The 16,065-nt window shown below is 54.1% G+C and overlaps 1 protein-coding gene across 17 annotated transcripts in view; it reads right to left on the bottom strand.

The window, feature by feature from the left end:
* NFASC (neurofascin) overlaps positions 1-15,836 on the bottom strand; it is an 80,805-nt gene extending 64,969 nt beyond the window's left edge. For 3 of the 17 annotated variants that reach the window (XR_010616681.1, XM_065698494.1, XM_065698504.1), the window contains exon 1: positions 15,697-15,826. The gene's annotated coding sequence lies outside the window, so the exon portion shown is untranslated. Of the gene's footprint in view, positions 1-14,958; positions 15,058-15,696 lie in introns of those variants that run through there. The other 14 variants (XM_065698503.1, XM_065698501.1, XM_065698499.1 and 11 more) reach the window with 10 other exon arrangements.
* Positions 15,837-16,065: the final 229 nt, after the last annotated feature.

Here is a 16,065-nt window from a genome sequence, read left to right as displayed (position 1 = left end):
CTTCGCAGCACGCTGTCTGCTGGACGGTGACAAACGACTCTTGTGGCATCTCCACCAGCCCAGCCCAGCGTGGAGCCCAGGGGCTGTCATTTTGACCTGGCTCCCAACGCTGGGGCTGCACGGCACGGTTATGGGTATGGAAAGAAAGATGCCAGGGAGGAGGAAGACAAAAGGCACCAAAACCGAGCCCATGCAGAGACTTCGGTTTCTGCTTTCCGAATTTAGATCCTGCACGAGCAGGAGAGAGCTGAGACTTGAGCTGCGTTCATGGATCTGGAGGCAGCTCCGGGTCCACGAGGCATATAAAGGCAGGCCAAGGGGAATGGCTTTAACCTGCCTGAGGGGAGGCTGAGCTGAGCTCTTAGGCAGAAGCTCTTCCCTGTGAGGGTGCTGAGGCGCTGGCACAGGGTGCCCAGAGAAGCTGTGGCTGCCCCATCCCTGGCAGTGCTCAAGGCCAGGTTGGACACAGGCGCTTGGAGCAAGCTGCTCCAGGGGAAGGTGCCCCTGCCCATGGCAGGGGTTGGAGCTGGAGGAGCTTTGGGGTCCCTTCCAACCCAAACCAGGCTGGGATCCCGTGAACAGATGTCTGATGGAGCATACTCTGAAAGCAAACCAGCCACACTGAAAGCCGGTTGCTGCTATCAGCACTTTCAGGATAGGTTTTCCCATTCAATCTTTCAAGAGGTTTTCATTTTAATCAGCTCAAATTACAGCAACAGACAGGTAGGACTCATGTATAGAACCCAACACAGCATCTCCAGAGCAACCTGGCTGTAATTACACCCAAACCATCCAACCATTCTGCCTGTGTCAGAACCTGGAGCAGCTCAGAGAGCAGCGCCCATCCCCACAGCACAGGGAGGTCTAAGGGCGGAATCCGTGTGCTGGGATGGGCCAGCCATTGCTGGGATCCTCCAGCAACGAGATGCAGCATCCTCCTTGCACCACACAGCTCACAAACCCACCTGGGCAGAGGGGAAGAGCAGGGAGGCGGATTTCCTGGTCACCAGCTCATAGATGCAGGCAGGCTGCACTCTGTGCATGGAGCTTTCTAGGTCCTCAAGAGCCAAAGCATCTCAGCACAACAGACAAAGCCTGCCATTAAACAGCAATGAAAACGCCCAGCACAGTTTGTGGAAGATGACACTAATCACCTCCCCAAGGAGCTCACCTCCATCATCTCCATCTCCTTGTGCCCGGAGGCTGCAGGGTGCAAGTGCCTCCTGCCACCACTGCCTTGGGGCTGCCTGCAGTGCAGGGGTGCAGGCAGAGCCCACCATGGTAACTGCTCTGCTCCCCCTGCTCCCTGCCTGCCCACGGGGGGGTATCTATAGGTGTTCTGGAACAAGCAGCTTGGATCCGAACAAACCCACAGCACAGCACGAGGGAGCAGGAGGCTACGATCAGCTTACACCCAGATTACTGCAACTCCTTTTGCAGGAAAAAAGCTTATTAGTAACCAAGAAGCCAGGACAGCACTTTTACATCTTGCCCTAAAGCTCTCTGGATTAAAAGAGAGACATTCTAATTAAATCAAAAGGTTCATATGCTTCTGGTGAAGTTGGTATTTACACCATCACCAACCTCCTGCAGAGAAAGGGGCTGCTTCCATCCCAGCACAGGCAGCATTATTCAGCTCCGATCTCAATGACAAGCAGGAATTAAGGGGTTAGGTGCACACGTCATCCCGGCCTGACTCAGGAAGGAATGGAAAGCAGGAAAGTCAGAAGACACAGTGATAATGGAGATCAAACCCCAGTTAACTGGCCCTGGGCAGCATCCTACCATGGCAAAACGGGGCAACCGGAGAGCAAAGGGGGTTCCTCAGCAGACAGACCCACAGGACTCGGGGCAGAGCCACCGGCAGGTCTCATCCCAAGGCGACTCGTGCCATGCCCTTGGGACACGCAGACAGCCCCCAAGCAGGACACAGCAGCTGATTCCCACCCATCCTACCGCAAATGTCTCGACATCCAAAGTCACCTCCACCACCACCTCCTCACAAGTTACTCCAAAGGCAGTCGCCTACCTTCGGCTTTCCCATTTAAGACAGTTTCCCCTCTCCAGAGCCCGGGTTAAGGTTCTCCATCTCCTCTATCCCAAGCACAAGGTGTCTCCATGCGCCAGGGGGGTGCTCTGAGCCCCCTCGGCTCCGTCAGCATCCCCTGGGGTGAGCCCAGAAATCATTGAGCTGCTGCCCAAGACCCTTCCCCATCCCACCCCTGCCCCACTGCTACAAGGCTGCGTTATCTCCAGCCCACCCACCCCCACGGGCCGGTGAAGGAGGAAGGCACAATGGCTGTTATTAATAACTCCAACTTTCTTCTCCCTGCTCTTGCTGGATTTTCCTTCATGAATAATGCAGGAGCTGTGGCCCAGGACACTGCCCACTCTGTCCCCCACCGGTCCCCGAGCCAGCAGGGAGTGGGTTCAAGTGCCAGCCAGGGCCTGTCCCTGTGTCCTGGGCGCCAGCACTGCCGGTACAACACGGTTTTGTTCCCAGATGCAGCTTCCTTTTGTTCCAGCCCCGCTGGCAGCAGCGTTCGCCGTGGCGAGACAGCCCCGTGCATCATGCGGCAAAGCAGAGACCTCAGCGACACCGGAGCCGGGCCACGGATGGGCACTTCCCAGCCAGGGATTCCTAAGCATTGCACCAGTATTCCAGCACAGTTTCTCCCCTCTCAAACAGCAGCTATGGAAACGAAGGCAATAAAGGTGCAGAAGGATGAGGGAGCCTCATCTACCACCCTCATTTGGGTGATTCCCAGCTCTGCCGGTACCAAATTTAAGTGCAAGAGCGTGATTTAGTTGAAGATACTTCCCCTTTGTCCTGTAGCCGCAGTCCTGATCTGCCCCAGACACAGACTTTGGTCTACCCCAAACACAGACTCTGCTGAGGACATTACTTAGTGCAAGGTACAGGAGGAAGCCCAAGAGGTGTGAACCCCTCCAATCCAAGCCAAGGAGGATTCTGGCCCACGTTTGAGAGAACACATTTGGATCGCATGGGCTTCCCTGCCCTTCTGCTAGCAGAAAGGCAAAACTCCCTTTGAGCTCCCAGACCCTGGTCCCAGTGCAGACAGCACAAAGCACACTGCAGAGCCAAGCAGCTCCCAGCATCTCGGAAACCCTGCCTGCTCCCAAACCACCCTTGAAACCTGGCTGCAGGGTGCCCTGCCTCAAGCTGCTGCTTGCTGGGAGGCGCATGGGCTCACACCAGCCCCCCAAAACACCCCGCATCCATCCTGTACCCCCAACACACAAGCACAAGCAAACAGAGCAAAGCAGCTGCCTCCTCCCCAGCCCCACTTCACTCCCCGCGTTGTGCTGAATCACTTACTGCATCGCCGGCACCGCTGCTGGGACCTTCCCAGAACCTTGTGCAGTGCCCAGCAGCATCAGCTGCGGGTTTAACTCCTGGAGCATCGCAGCACACCAAAGGCATCCCGAGCGGGGCAGAGGATAATCACCTCCCAGCAGGCTCCAGCAGAGCCTGAACCATCCTGCCCTGCGTACAATTAACTGTCTCCAGCAGCTCAGGGCTTTTCTGCCAGCCAGGCTCTGGGTGCCAGGGAGGGCGGCTCCGGGGTGCAGAGGGAACTGGGGTGATTCCCAGCGTGGGGACACGCAGACGCATCTCAGCTCCTTCCCACCCGCCGGCAGCGTGGGCTGAGCACTCAGTTGGGAACGGGTTTTCCCCCTTGTGTCCCCCCTGGTGCAGACACAACGGCTCAGAGCACAGGGCAGGGGGGAAGGGACGTGAAGGAGAGGGTGAGGGCAAGGGCAGGGAGCAGGGGGAAAGGGAGTGAAGCTCACAGAGCACTTTGTGTTGGAAGGGACCTTAAAGCTCACCCAGCTTCAACCCCTGCCACGGGCAGGGACCCCTTCCACTGGAGCAGCTTGCTCCAAGCCCCATCCAGCCTGGCCTTGGACACTGCCAGCAGAGCCCCGGACCTGGAGCGTGCGGTCCTTTGCAGCTCTGCAGTGAGAGCCAAAGGCTGCAGCAAACCCTGCACTACGCAGGCACCAGCTCCCACACAGACCCTGAGCCCCACTGCAGAGCACTTCTCCTCCCAGTAACCCCAGCACAGATGCCCCAGCCCCTACATCATCACCCAGGGCCTGTGCTTAGAGGAAGGGAGAGCTTGCTGGCACCCCCAGAGCTCTCTGGAGGAAGCAGGATGGGGCAGGCAGGACCCACAGCCTGTTCAAGGACAGAGGGACACTGGCAGGGGGGGGTCCTTCTTAAACAGAGAAACAAAGAAACAGGACATTGTTCTCCTCCCAGAAATGCTTCCCTGGTCCAAAAGACTTCTTATGGATGAGCAGTGCTGAGACCTCTGGGATGCAAGTCACCCAAATGACTTTCTGATCCAGAAGGACCGAGGTGACTCTGCTATTCTAGCTGAGACATGAAAGCATCCCCAGGTCTGAACCTCAGACTTTCAGGACTCACTCACCCCTGTGGTACCTCCTAGGCTTTACTTTCCCAGCAGCAGGACACAGCTTTTAAAGAGGAAACCCCAAAGCATTGCAGAGAGGTGATTTAAGAGATGGGCACAGCCTGCGCGTGTATCCCAGATCCAGTGGTAATTAGGAAACAGATGGGGAAGGAGGGGAGGGAGGGAGGAATCTCTGTTAGGTTAATTGTTTGAAGCCACTAAATGAAAGAGAGGTGGCCTGATTTCCCTGGGGGATCCTACATAAACTTAGGGATAGACTTTTGCCGAGAATAAAAGAGGGAGCTTCCAGTGAAGGACGGCAAAAGATTACAACAAATCAGGCAAGAGCAGAAGTGATAAACCCAAGTTAAAACACAAAGATCCCCTTTGTAGCTTCAAATAAAGGATCGACCAGTCTGACCCACAACTTCATGACCGCCCTATTAAAATGCTATCTCCATTTCCCTGATTAAATGCTGTAGAGTGGAGAAGTCTTTTTGTCTTGGTTGCCCTCCAGGGACGGGGGAGCTTCGGTGCCAGAGGACTAAGCCCCATGGGTGGTTCAAATGACACCTTTTTGAGCAAGCTCTTCAAGTCTCTTGCTCCCCAAGGTGCCCTCCAAGGATCAGATGGACCCAGAACCTGATATCTCAGAGCAAACACAGCAACGTCCCCCTTGTTTCCTGGCTCCAGAGGGTTTGGTGCCAATGCCCTCTGGATGGTGCATGCCAAGGTGTGCGTTCTGCTGTCCCCCAAGAGCACACAACTCACCCCCCAGTGCTGCAGAACTTCCTCTAGCAGCCGTTACCATTCTAACATCTTCAAGCCTCAAACAGCCCATCACAAGGTTATGGTGACAGTTGACCTCATCAGAAGCACGGCGCTCCTCAGTTTCCCCCAAGAAAGGGCATCACAACCACCACAAACTGATTTCAGTTCGGCTCTGCTGTCTCTATTTCTCATTAAGCCAGAGCAGCTGCCGGGATAAGGACAGAGCCAGCCTTGCTGATCCGGATTAGTGACCCGGGGCGAGCCGAACAGATTTCAAACCACTGGAAAATTAGAGTGGGGCTGGAAGGGAGAAGGATAAAGGGATCAGATGCAATGGGACTGTGCGAGCAGGACCAGACCTTGGGATTTGAAGCCATGAGCCACATTGCTAGTAATTGACCAGTTACTTCTCTCTGGTTTCCCCTGTGTTCAAGCAATTGCTTTCCCTGTCTGGTGAAATTAAAACATGATTCAGCCTCTTAAGAAATAAACACTGACGAGATACAAGATCCCAGTTTAAAAACGGAATTACTTCTAATCTGCAAAGACTGCCTATTGCAGATCAACTGAGCCATTGCCGTACCAAAGAGACCAAACATGGGGCAGGGGTACACCTAAAACAGTGCCCAGAGCCACTGAATCTTGCCAGGTGACTGCGAGGCCTGGTCTTGCCACTGTGCCCAGCATCTTCATTTCCCCTGTGCAGGATTGGAGGAGGTTGGGCTCTGCCTGCACCTCTCTATGGGGCCGTGGCTGCTGGAGATGCAGAACCCATGTGGCACCTCCCAGTGACATTACCCTGAGCCCATCGAGTGAGACAGCAAGCCCTTGCTGACAGCCCTCCTTCTGACCTTCACAACACAGAGTAACCCAGGAGGACAAAGGGATGCGCAGCGCCCATCAGCACCATCATCCTGGAGCTCTGCTCTCCTGAGGGCTCCAGGCAGCAGCAGGGCACTGCCAGCACTGCAGGCAGCAGTGTCCCGTCAGAGCTGATGCTGGCTGCCAAGGGGAGAGCCAGCACCTTCCAGCAGCCCAGAGGAGGAGATGCAGAGCCTGGCAGACGGGGTGGCCTCAGTCGTGGCACAGAAAACAGTGGCAGGAGGTCAGAAACAGGGCTGGTTGCCAGCAACAATTCAGCCCTGCTTGGAGATGAATGAGGTCGCTGGGGATTAACTCAGTCTAACACCTCTATTGCTTGAAGATGGAGACAGCACAGGCTGCAGGTCTGGGATACAGGGAATAAGGAGGATGAATAAAGGCTCTCAAGGAACATGAGCCGTGTTCTCTTTTCCGGACACTTGAAATCCCATTGATTCCTTACGGGCTTACACTGAGCAATCAGGACTTCAGGCAGGTGTCAGATTCACTTGCAGAGACCAGGACTGCACTATCCCCAAGGCACATCCCCTCTCCCACCACAAGCTTATGGAGAAAGGTTGAACCTGGACCCTCGCACCCACTCCACATAGAGCCCCATAGTGCAGCTGCCCCTGCGGGCAGCAGTGACTGGATCCATCTGCCTTCCCCATCGCAGCATCTGCTTGGAATCAATACCAAGAGCATCTCCAGCACAGCCCAACAAGCCCCTTTTTACCAGACAACAGGCAGAAACTGCATTTCCATTGTAGATAAGCGTTTGTTTTGCTTTCTGGCATGTAAGTTCCCTGGCTGAGCACACACCACATCCCTGCTGTTTGCCTGCACTGATTTATTTTGCAAGAGCTCCTTCTGACTGAGAACCAGGATTTATTGCAAATTGATGGACATCTGTTGACTTGAGCCAGGTGACAGCAGTGATTTAGTGCATTCAGTAGCCCACAGAATAACTATTTGGTGCTTAGTCAGGGCCTCAAGGTTCCCTGACCTGAGGAGAACACACATAGCAGCCCCTGCAGCATGGGCAGTCCTCCTTATCTACCTACAGGGAAACTGAGGCAGGGCATCTAAATGACTGGTCCACCCCCAGGGTAGCTACACACATTAATGCAAAACACTTTCCAACCTCCAAGCCTCAATTAGGTAACGTTAGCTCCATGGATGCTCTCTGCCACTGCAGGCAGTCCAAAGCCATCCTTGAGTCAAGCCACACCACCCCTGCCTGAGCACGTCAGGGATTAGACACTGAGAAGTTCATTAGTGCCATTTCCCCACTTATCACAGCCTGAGGGGGGGTAACACAGCACTGGTGACTCGCTGGTCAGGCGGGGAGGCCCCCGTCCCCGGCTGCACTGAGTGCAAGTGACACGCTGCTGCTCGCTATCTGCTCCTGGAGCTGACACCACAGCTCTGCTGCCTGCTTCAAGCAGCAGCGTGATGCTGATCCCTGCCCATGATACAGCCACGCTGGTCAGTGCCGGTTAAGCTCCCTCCCACGACAGCAGCCTGTGTGCGGCTGCTCCCTGCACGGACGGGAACCAGGGGCACAGGGAAGTAGCTCCGTGGCCTGGGGAGGCAGCTCCTCATCCCTGGGCTCCTTCCCCACTCCTGTGGTCGCACACACCAGCCTTCACAGAGCCTGAGCCTTGGCTGCCAAGGTACCCACGCACCTGCAGTGATATCCTGCACCCGCAGACCAAACACTTACAGGGAGCTTCGGATTCTCCTTTCCTTCTCATCCACTCCTGCTGGAGAAGGACTTTTGCAAAGGGTTCCTGCCTGGCTGGGTCAATCCTGGTACACATCAATGCTCCAGCAAAGCAACTCAAAACACTTCACCATCATTCAACTTAAACTGATGCAGTTTTAAGCACACAGAGCACTAAGAGCAGAGCACAGGATCTCAGCCACCTCTCAAGGTGCCTGAGCAAGTTGCCAGTGTGGCACAATTGTCTTCCCATCAAGCAATCTCCGTTGTCCCCTTGGAGCTGCTGGGAGCCAGCTCCTGCCTTGACATCAGCCAACGGAAGCCTACGTCATAAAGCACGTGGAACGCCGGTCCCCATGAGCCGTCTCCACTGATCACACCTAGATCCAGCCCAGGGCACAGACGCCTGCCCTCACGCTGTGATGGTATCTCATCACCTGCAGCAAGAGGAAAGTGCCTGCAAGACTTTCTCAGACTACTGCAAGGCCTTGCAGCCTGCAGGACAGTTTCCTGTTGCTTGGGGGGTGATTCCTTCTGCCCCATCAAACTGTCTATGTTACCCAGTGGACTAATAACAGGTTCTAGCAGTGCAACCACATCTAAGGTGAAGCAAATCAGGAGCTGGGCTAGCAGAGACTTCTGGAGATAAGGAAGGAGAAGATCTTTCCTTGCTGCCAGGAGAGGGAAATGCCATTTAAAACCAGACACTGCTCTGGCAAAGCCCAGATTGAATGAAGACTAAATCAGAGCTGACAAGCTGACATTTGAAAATGCAATTAGGTGCCTTGTAGAGCCACCCTGTTATCTTATTGTTAATTATACGTTTGCTCAGTCTAGGAGGCAATACACTTATTTAAAGCTCATTCTCAGGCTCTCCTGCTTTGACTGGCTGCTGCAATCAGGATCCCATGTCCTTCCCCCAGGCCCTACCTCCCAGTGCTGTGGTGAGTTTGATTTCCACAAGGACCATGATATTGTGTGTGTATTTCTATAGCTCCCATCATAAACCTGCTCTTGGGAAAGCATCCAGAGCAGGTAGTGAATTCCCAGGATAAAAGGGTTTTGGGAACAACTGGATGCCAGCAAGAGAGCTGAGGCTCACTGCATTCAGTTCCTATTTATGCAGTTCAAAGCGCCCTCCCTGCCCAGAAGAGACAATGCCAGTCGCCCCACTGGATTTAACTAACCTGTTTCTGCAGGAAATCCAAGCTCTATAATCAGAGATTCATTTATTCTCATAGAAGCCTCTAACTCCTCTCTTAATTGGGATAAAGAAGTCTTATAAACATATTAATGTGCATCATGGACCAGGGCCGTTTTATGAACATGAGCATAATTCAGCTTTGTTTGCCTTGCAAGGCAGGTTAGGGGGGAGGAAGAAATAGCACAGCTGAGCAAACACAGTCATCTCCTGGGTAAAAACCCTGCAGGGATACTTAGAAAGCACAGGATCCGCAGCTCAGCTCCTGGTGCTCACAGGAGCCAGTCCCACCTCCATCCCAAACCCAAGGCTCTATAGAGAGATCGGTCTACTTGGGGAGGAAGACAAGGAAACCAGAGCCTATGAAATCCAGTGTTAGAGAGAAGCCTGCCCTACTGGGCTCAAGCCAGATTAGCCTCACAGCTGTCACCATGGCCAGGAGAACTCGGGTGAGGTCAACCCTAAATACATGGCTGTGGACCCAGCTGCTGCTATGGCTGGGAAACAGACCCCTGTGGGCCTTGGCAGCTGGATAGCAGAGCTGTCAATAACGTGTCAGGCTGTGACACGCAACGCAGCGTTTTGAAGGACACTTCTATTGCACACGTTTTTCTTCAATGAAGTGCAGCCCAGTAATACATGTATGAATTAGCTTCAATTCAGTTTTGGCATAAGGGAAAGAGCACTTTGCTTTGATAGAAAGTTCAGTCTCAAGACATTCTGTGTTAGAATCCAGATTTACTACAGATGCAGTGGAGGAAGGAAACAGGATGGTCAATTTACTGAGTCGATCAGATGCGGTTTTCAAGAGGTTGCTCTCAATGCGCGCTCACACCCACAGCTTCACTGCAGAGGGCATCAAACCTGACTTAGCTACACTCCCTTCAACTTGCCATGGGAGAAGTCACAATATGCCGAGATTCAAGTGCCCACCGGTGCTGTAAGGCTTGCACCTCAGCTATAGACTGCTCAGAACGACAGGGCCAAAGCATGCTCTGGGCCATGCCAGATGTATCATGAAAGCAGGGCTGGCCTGAGGGGTCCCATGCATGCTGCCACACGTGCATGGCTACAAAGCCTCGGTTCTCCATCCCTCTCCTCCCTCCCACTTGCCTGCACACATCTGTGAACACGTCACAGGGACTGGAACAGAAACCAATGAGCTTGCAACAAGCAGCCTTTGTTGCTGGGTCTGGTAAGAATCTGAAAGCAAGATTTCACGAATCCTGACACCATTTAAGTGACAGCAAGAAAGAGAGCTTTTTCTAGGCCCTTAACTCAATAAGGGTGCAGCTCAGCGTACAGATGTGTCTTTATCAACTGCAGAGCCATGCTGTGCTGTTAGGCATATTCGTAACTCTCCCAGCTAGCACAAACAGGGCTGTGTAATTAAACATGAGGTGGCTGGTGGTACCATACCCTACTGTGGAACTGTTCAGAGCCTGTGGAACAAGATGCAGGCTGGCTCCAAGTCCTAATCATCCAAATGGCTTGAGGAAGAATGACATTCAGCACCACTCACACACCAGAGCACAGGCAGCTCCTCATTAACTGAGCGGACTGGGTAAAGCTTCCAGAAGCAAGACAAGAGTCAGGGCTGGCCTTCACCTTCTGTTTGCTGTGTGAGAAGGGAGTGCTGCAGTTTCTCTCCCTCCCTCCTGCCCCCTGTGAATAGACAATAAAAACTGCTGTGAACATCCAAGAAAAGCAGCTTCCCAGGATGGGAAGTTGATCTTTGTACATCAGAAAGGATTCACAAAGCGATGCAAAGAGGGAGCAGGTTGGTTTGCTTCCTGCTGATGAAAACCCTTAAGGTAACAGGATCACAAGCCTCTTCTGTCTGGAAGGGACCACAGCAGGTCACCTAGTACAGCCATCAGCTGGAAGCAGGATGAGCTATAAGATCAGACCAGGTTGTTCAGGGTTTGACCCAGATGGGTCTTGAAAATGCTCATCAAACAAGGGTGGAGACCCCCCCAGCCTCTGTGGGTAACCTAAACTACTGCTTGAGAGCCGCGCTGGGGATGGGGGGATTCGTGCCTCTCCCTTGCATCCTCTTGTTTCACCCTATGCCTGTTGTCCCTTCTCCTTACCAAGGACAGAAGGAGCAAGAGGGAGCTCGTAGGCAGGGATTGCGGCGGAGCCCGCGGTGCCCCCGCCACCCCCAGGCGGGGTTCAGCACCCTGGAGAGAGGCAGCTTGCGTCCTCCCACCCACCCACGCTCGAGTCCTCCTAACTCCCTGACCCGCAGCGGTTTCTCTCCTCCTCGGTGGTAAATCATCCTTCGAGCACAGAATCACGGAACCCCAGCCTGGTTTGAGTGGGAAGGGACCTTGCAGCTGCGGCTTTGTTTGCATTTTCAGTGTAAATACACATAGAACCATAGAATCATTTAGGTTGGAAAAGACCTCTAAGATCATCGAGTCTAACCATAAACCTGATGCTGCCAAGTCCACCACTAAACCACGTTCCTGAGTCTTACACGGAAAGAAAAGTCTTCAAGTGGGGAAATGTCCATCCTACTGCTGCACCCAAGCCATGCAGGACACCAAGCAAGTTAAACGGAGGGCCTGGATGCTTGGTTAGGATCATAGCTCCCTGAATAACCCCTAGAACACAGAAGTCACTTCTCAAGGAGCTACTCCTTAATACAAACAGAAAACAGCAACAGGTCAGCGCCTTAGTTGGTGGTCTCCTCAATATGGGAAACCCCACACTATCTTTTAGCTTGGAGCTTCTTGAGGTTAATGGGACGAGCAGGAAAAGTGAACATTTCACAGCAGAAAGGGGATTTCACCACATTTTCTGCAGATTCAAGGTGAGCCCCATCCACCTCCCAGCTTACACTGAGCTGCCAGCCCTGCCCATCTGTGCCAGGGCATGTCAGGAGGAATGCAGGCTGACAGCGAGACAGTATCTGCTTGCTGTGACTTAGAAGATCTGTAAGAACCCATCAGCCCTCATGCTGGAAGACAGCAAATTCTATTGCCAAAGAGGCATAAAACAGCAGAAAGCCTGCCAGGAACTCAAGCAAACCTCCAGGTTCACCTTGTGCAGTGAGAGTAACAGCACCAGGTTGCCACAGCAGCAAGAGGATGGGATCCTGAACTGAGGCGAGCTCAAGAAGCAAGGCAAATAAAGACTTGTCCCTGCCCAGCATCCCGGGGATCTTCTGTTTTGTTTAGCCACACAAAAGCATCTCTACTTGTTCAGCTGTTAATCCTTCTCCTCCTATCTTATTAACAAGGGATGGTGATCCCTATAAGCAGGGCTGAGGTCTAAATCCTCCTCTGTTTTAATCCAGGACAACACAGAACGCTTTCTTGCAGATCTGGATTTAAAAAGGAAAAAGGAAGGGGATTATTTTGCGTGGCAACAGCTCCGAGCTCATTCTGAGCTGGATCCCTACAATTACGCAACAATTATCCTGGACAGCAAAGGTAAAAGAACCAAGGTCTGAGCCGCTTCAGCAGGAGGAAGAGACAGAGCAGAAGTCATCCCACAACACTTACAACTCTTCTTGAAAGGAGTTACCCCAGGGCAGGCAGACAAGCAGGACCTCCCCGACAAGATTTGCCAGAGCCTTTCAACAGCTCTAAACCCCTGAATGCAATGGTGGGTCTGGGCTGCCTGCTCGGGTTTGAGATACAAGGGAATATCTTGGGAAGGGCAAACTAAACCCAGGGAACAGGGAAGGTTCAGAGAGGAATTATCAGTGGTTTCTTCCCTGGAGTTTTTAAAATCTCCTCCCAGGTTTTGCTTTTATTCACATTCAAGTAAAAACTGGGTTTTTTTTACACAGGACATGGAGACACTCAGTGTAAACTGGGATGGATTTGAACCTTCCCAACTCAGCTGCATCTTTATTTCACCTGAACAAGCAGTGCAAACCTTTTCCTTGTGAGCTCCTTACTGGAGCAAACCAAGAACAAGATGGAGCCAACACTCCCTGCAGCTCTGGGCAACCTGTCCAAGCCTTCCCTCTGCCCAGGGGGGCTCCATTTCTACAAGCATTGGTGTTTATCAAGACACTGTTTGGTGGGGACCGCCCCATAACTGCTCAGTGGGGTTAAAGAGATGAGGGGAATGGAGAGAGGATGCAAGTCTGGCAAAGTACTTGGTACCCATGAGTAATTCACCCCCCGAGCCTTCGCCCAAGGACACTGGGTCACCCGACCAGGCCTGAAACACAGCAATGGAAGTAAAAGTCCTTTCAGTGGAGAGTTATCGCATAACAGTTTAGGAAGGGATCTTAAAGCTTATCCAGTTCCAGCTATTGGCCTGTCCCTACAGGCCCTTGTCCCAAGCCCCTCTCCAGGTTTCCTGCAGCCCCTTTAGGCACTGGAGCTGCTCTCAGGTCTCCCCTTCAGGAGCCTTCTCTCCACCAGGCTGCCCCAGCCCAGCTCTCTCAGCCTGGCTCCAGGGCAGAGCTGCTCCAGCCCCGGATTAAACTACTTTAACAGCCATGCAGTTACCATTTCCCATCTACCTGAACCAGGCACCAGCAAAGGTCCCTTTACCTCCTGTCCGTGTCCACTCTGACTCTCCTCATGATAGCAGGAATCACCAGCAGCTGAGTCTGTATCTGCAGCTCTCCTTTTCTAGTCCCCGATGTGCTACTATTCACACCTGATCTCAACACCTTCCCTGCTCACCCTGCACAGGCTGCACCTCACAGCTCACCCATGGACTCTCAGTGCCGTCCTTCCAAGAGGGGTACAACCAGGTGAAGACCTACACACAGGGGTCTCATGTGAGCAGCCTTCCCACAGGATCTCAGGCTGGAGCTCTGGTATGAAGTCAGAGATCTTGTTTCTTGCTGTTATTCACTTTATTTGACCACCTTTGATGCTTGGGCACTGCAGAAAGCCTTTGCAGTGGCACTTTGCCAGCAGCAGCATCGATTTTCTACACAAGACCCATGAAGATGAAGACAATTAGATCACAGCAAAGCAAATAATTCATTATGAATTAATACCTTCTGAGAGCTTGGGATATTTCCCATTTAATCATTAGCTGAGAGAAGAGATGATTGGATTGACTGACTTAAGTTTAAATCAGGCCCCGAGCCACAGCCAAGGTAACACAAAGCGGTAACCCCTGGCGAGGCGCTGAGGATGATGATGGAGCTTTGTTACTACCAGCTCCATCCTATAAGCAAGACAACGCCGGTCCCCAGGCCTCAACCTGTCCTCAAATTTAACACCTCGAGCCCATCCTCCCGCAGCCCTCCATGCATTATTTATGCTGTACTCGTGTTACAGCCACACAAAAAAGGGAAGTCAGCAAGGGCCCAGCCCCAGCCGTTAAATACAATTGGATGCTGAACTGGAGCCATTATCTCTCAAGGTAGGCCCTGCAAAGAAGTTTTCGGGAAACAAAGCAGTCATGCTGCCGATCAATTTAGCCCTGCTGCCAAAGGGGGGTTATTTCACAGGAACACAGGCAACAAGAACGGAGGCAGCATCGCAATAAAAGTCACTGGATTCTTGCTTTTGTCCTCAGCATCTGCTGGGAGCACCCCGGAAACACTGAAACTCTGACAGCGCCACAGTATCCATCTTAAACCAGGCAGGCATCCGCTCTGCCTGTCAGCATCCCGGTTTTCCTGCAATATTCACCTTCCCCTGCCCCTTTCCTCTGCCCCTCTGTCAAAAAGCATTCAGAAACACCCCCATTTGACTTTCACAAGTGCTCCACAGGACCACTTCCAAGGACCTGACCTTGAAAAAGAATCTCAAAGGCAGCACAGAAAAGGCAAAAGCAAGCCCTGCCCCAGCAGCGAGCCCCGAGCCCTTTTCCAGAGGAAACCTTCCCGACCCCTCGTCCCCCCACACAGCCCCATGCCCGGAGGCCTCGCCTCGACGCAAGCGCTGCATCCTCTCTGCGCCCCGTCCTCTAAGAAGCAGATAAGGCCACGGAGGAAGATGCTACCGCGCGCTCAAGCCGACGGGTACCTCTTGCAGGCCACGCTCCCCCAGCAGAGCATCCCTTGGTCCTTGCAGCCCATTCCTGGGGTCGGGAAAGGCTGAGCCGCCCGGACAGCCGAGAGTACAAATGATTCAGCACTTTCCCCACCTCCAGAAGCCTGATCGATGGCCGTGAGCTGCTCTGCGGGCACAGGCAGATGGGAAACACGCAGTCACCACCCGCGGCGGGGCCCGGCTCCCTCCAGCGCAGCATCCCAGCCCGGTGCTTCCCCAGGGGCCTCCAGACGAGGCCGTGGATGCGTTTTCCCAGCCCAAGATGTTCCAGATGAACACGAATCCACCCCAAAAACCACGAGAGGGAAGCATCAGTGTGCGGCTGCCCCACAGGGCGAGCTTTGCTCCTCTGGGGACCGAGCCGTGCCCTGTCCCACCAGGGTCTCTACCCAGGATGCGACCCCCTTCCCCGAGCTGACATATCGGGATATTATCGCCGCGCATAGACACGATGTCATGACGTAACAGTAAAAATCCCGTCACATGCCCGAGCCCGGTACCCGGCTCCCCCTCGCATGCGGCTTCTGCCGGGGAGGGCAAAATAAGAGGGGGGACCCTGCAGGCAGCGGGTCCCAAACCCGCGATGATGATGCTGATGGTGCTGAGCCAGCCCGCCCCACACCCAGCCCTGCCGCGGGGCTGCCGCTGCCGGATGGCCCCGACCATCCCCCGGGAGCGCCCCACATCCCTGTACCCCCCTTCCCCGCTTACCTGCTCCGGGAGCGCCGGGACTCGCCGCAGCCGGGCTCCGTGCGCCGCACTGCGCGCTCCCGAGCGCGGCCGCGCCGCACTGCGCGCTCCCGGGCGGGCGCGCCCCGGGAGGAGGCAGGGAGGAAGGCAGGAGCGAGCGGGGAGTGGGGAGAGGTTCATTAGCGGTGCCGGTAATTAGCAGCTGCAGCCCCGGCTCCGCCCTCCCGCCTGAGCCACCCCCAGGAAGCTCCCGCGGGCACTAAAGCACAACCCGGGGCCATAACCCGGGGGGTGAAGCCCAGCTCGGGGTTTGGGGCAGGAGAGGACAAGCGACCCGGCCACGGCCCTTCCCCTCCTGCAGCACCGGTCCCGGGGGGTTCCGCACGCTCG

The sequence above is a fragment of the Lathamus discolor genome, chromosome 19, assembly GCF_037157495.1.
Source record: "Lathamus discolor isolate bLatDis1 chromosome 19, bLatDis1.hap1, whole genome shotgun sequence".
In the NCBI taxonomy this organism is placed as follows: domain Eukaryota; kingdom Metazoa; phylum Chordata; class Aves; order Psittaciformes; family Psittacidae; genus Lathamus; species Lathamus discolor.
This window is presented reverse-complemented; position numbering and strand designations above follow the sequence as displayed.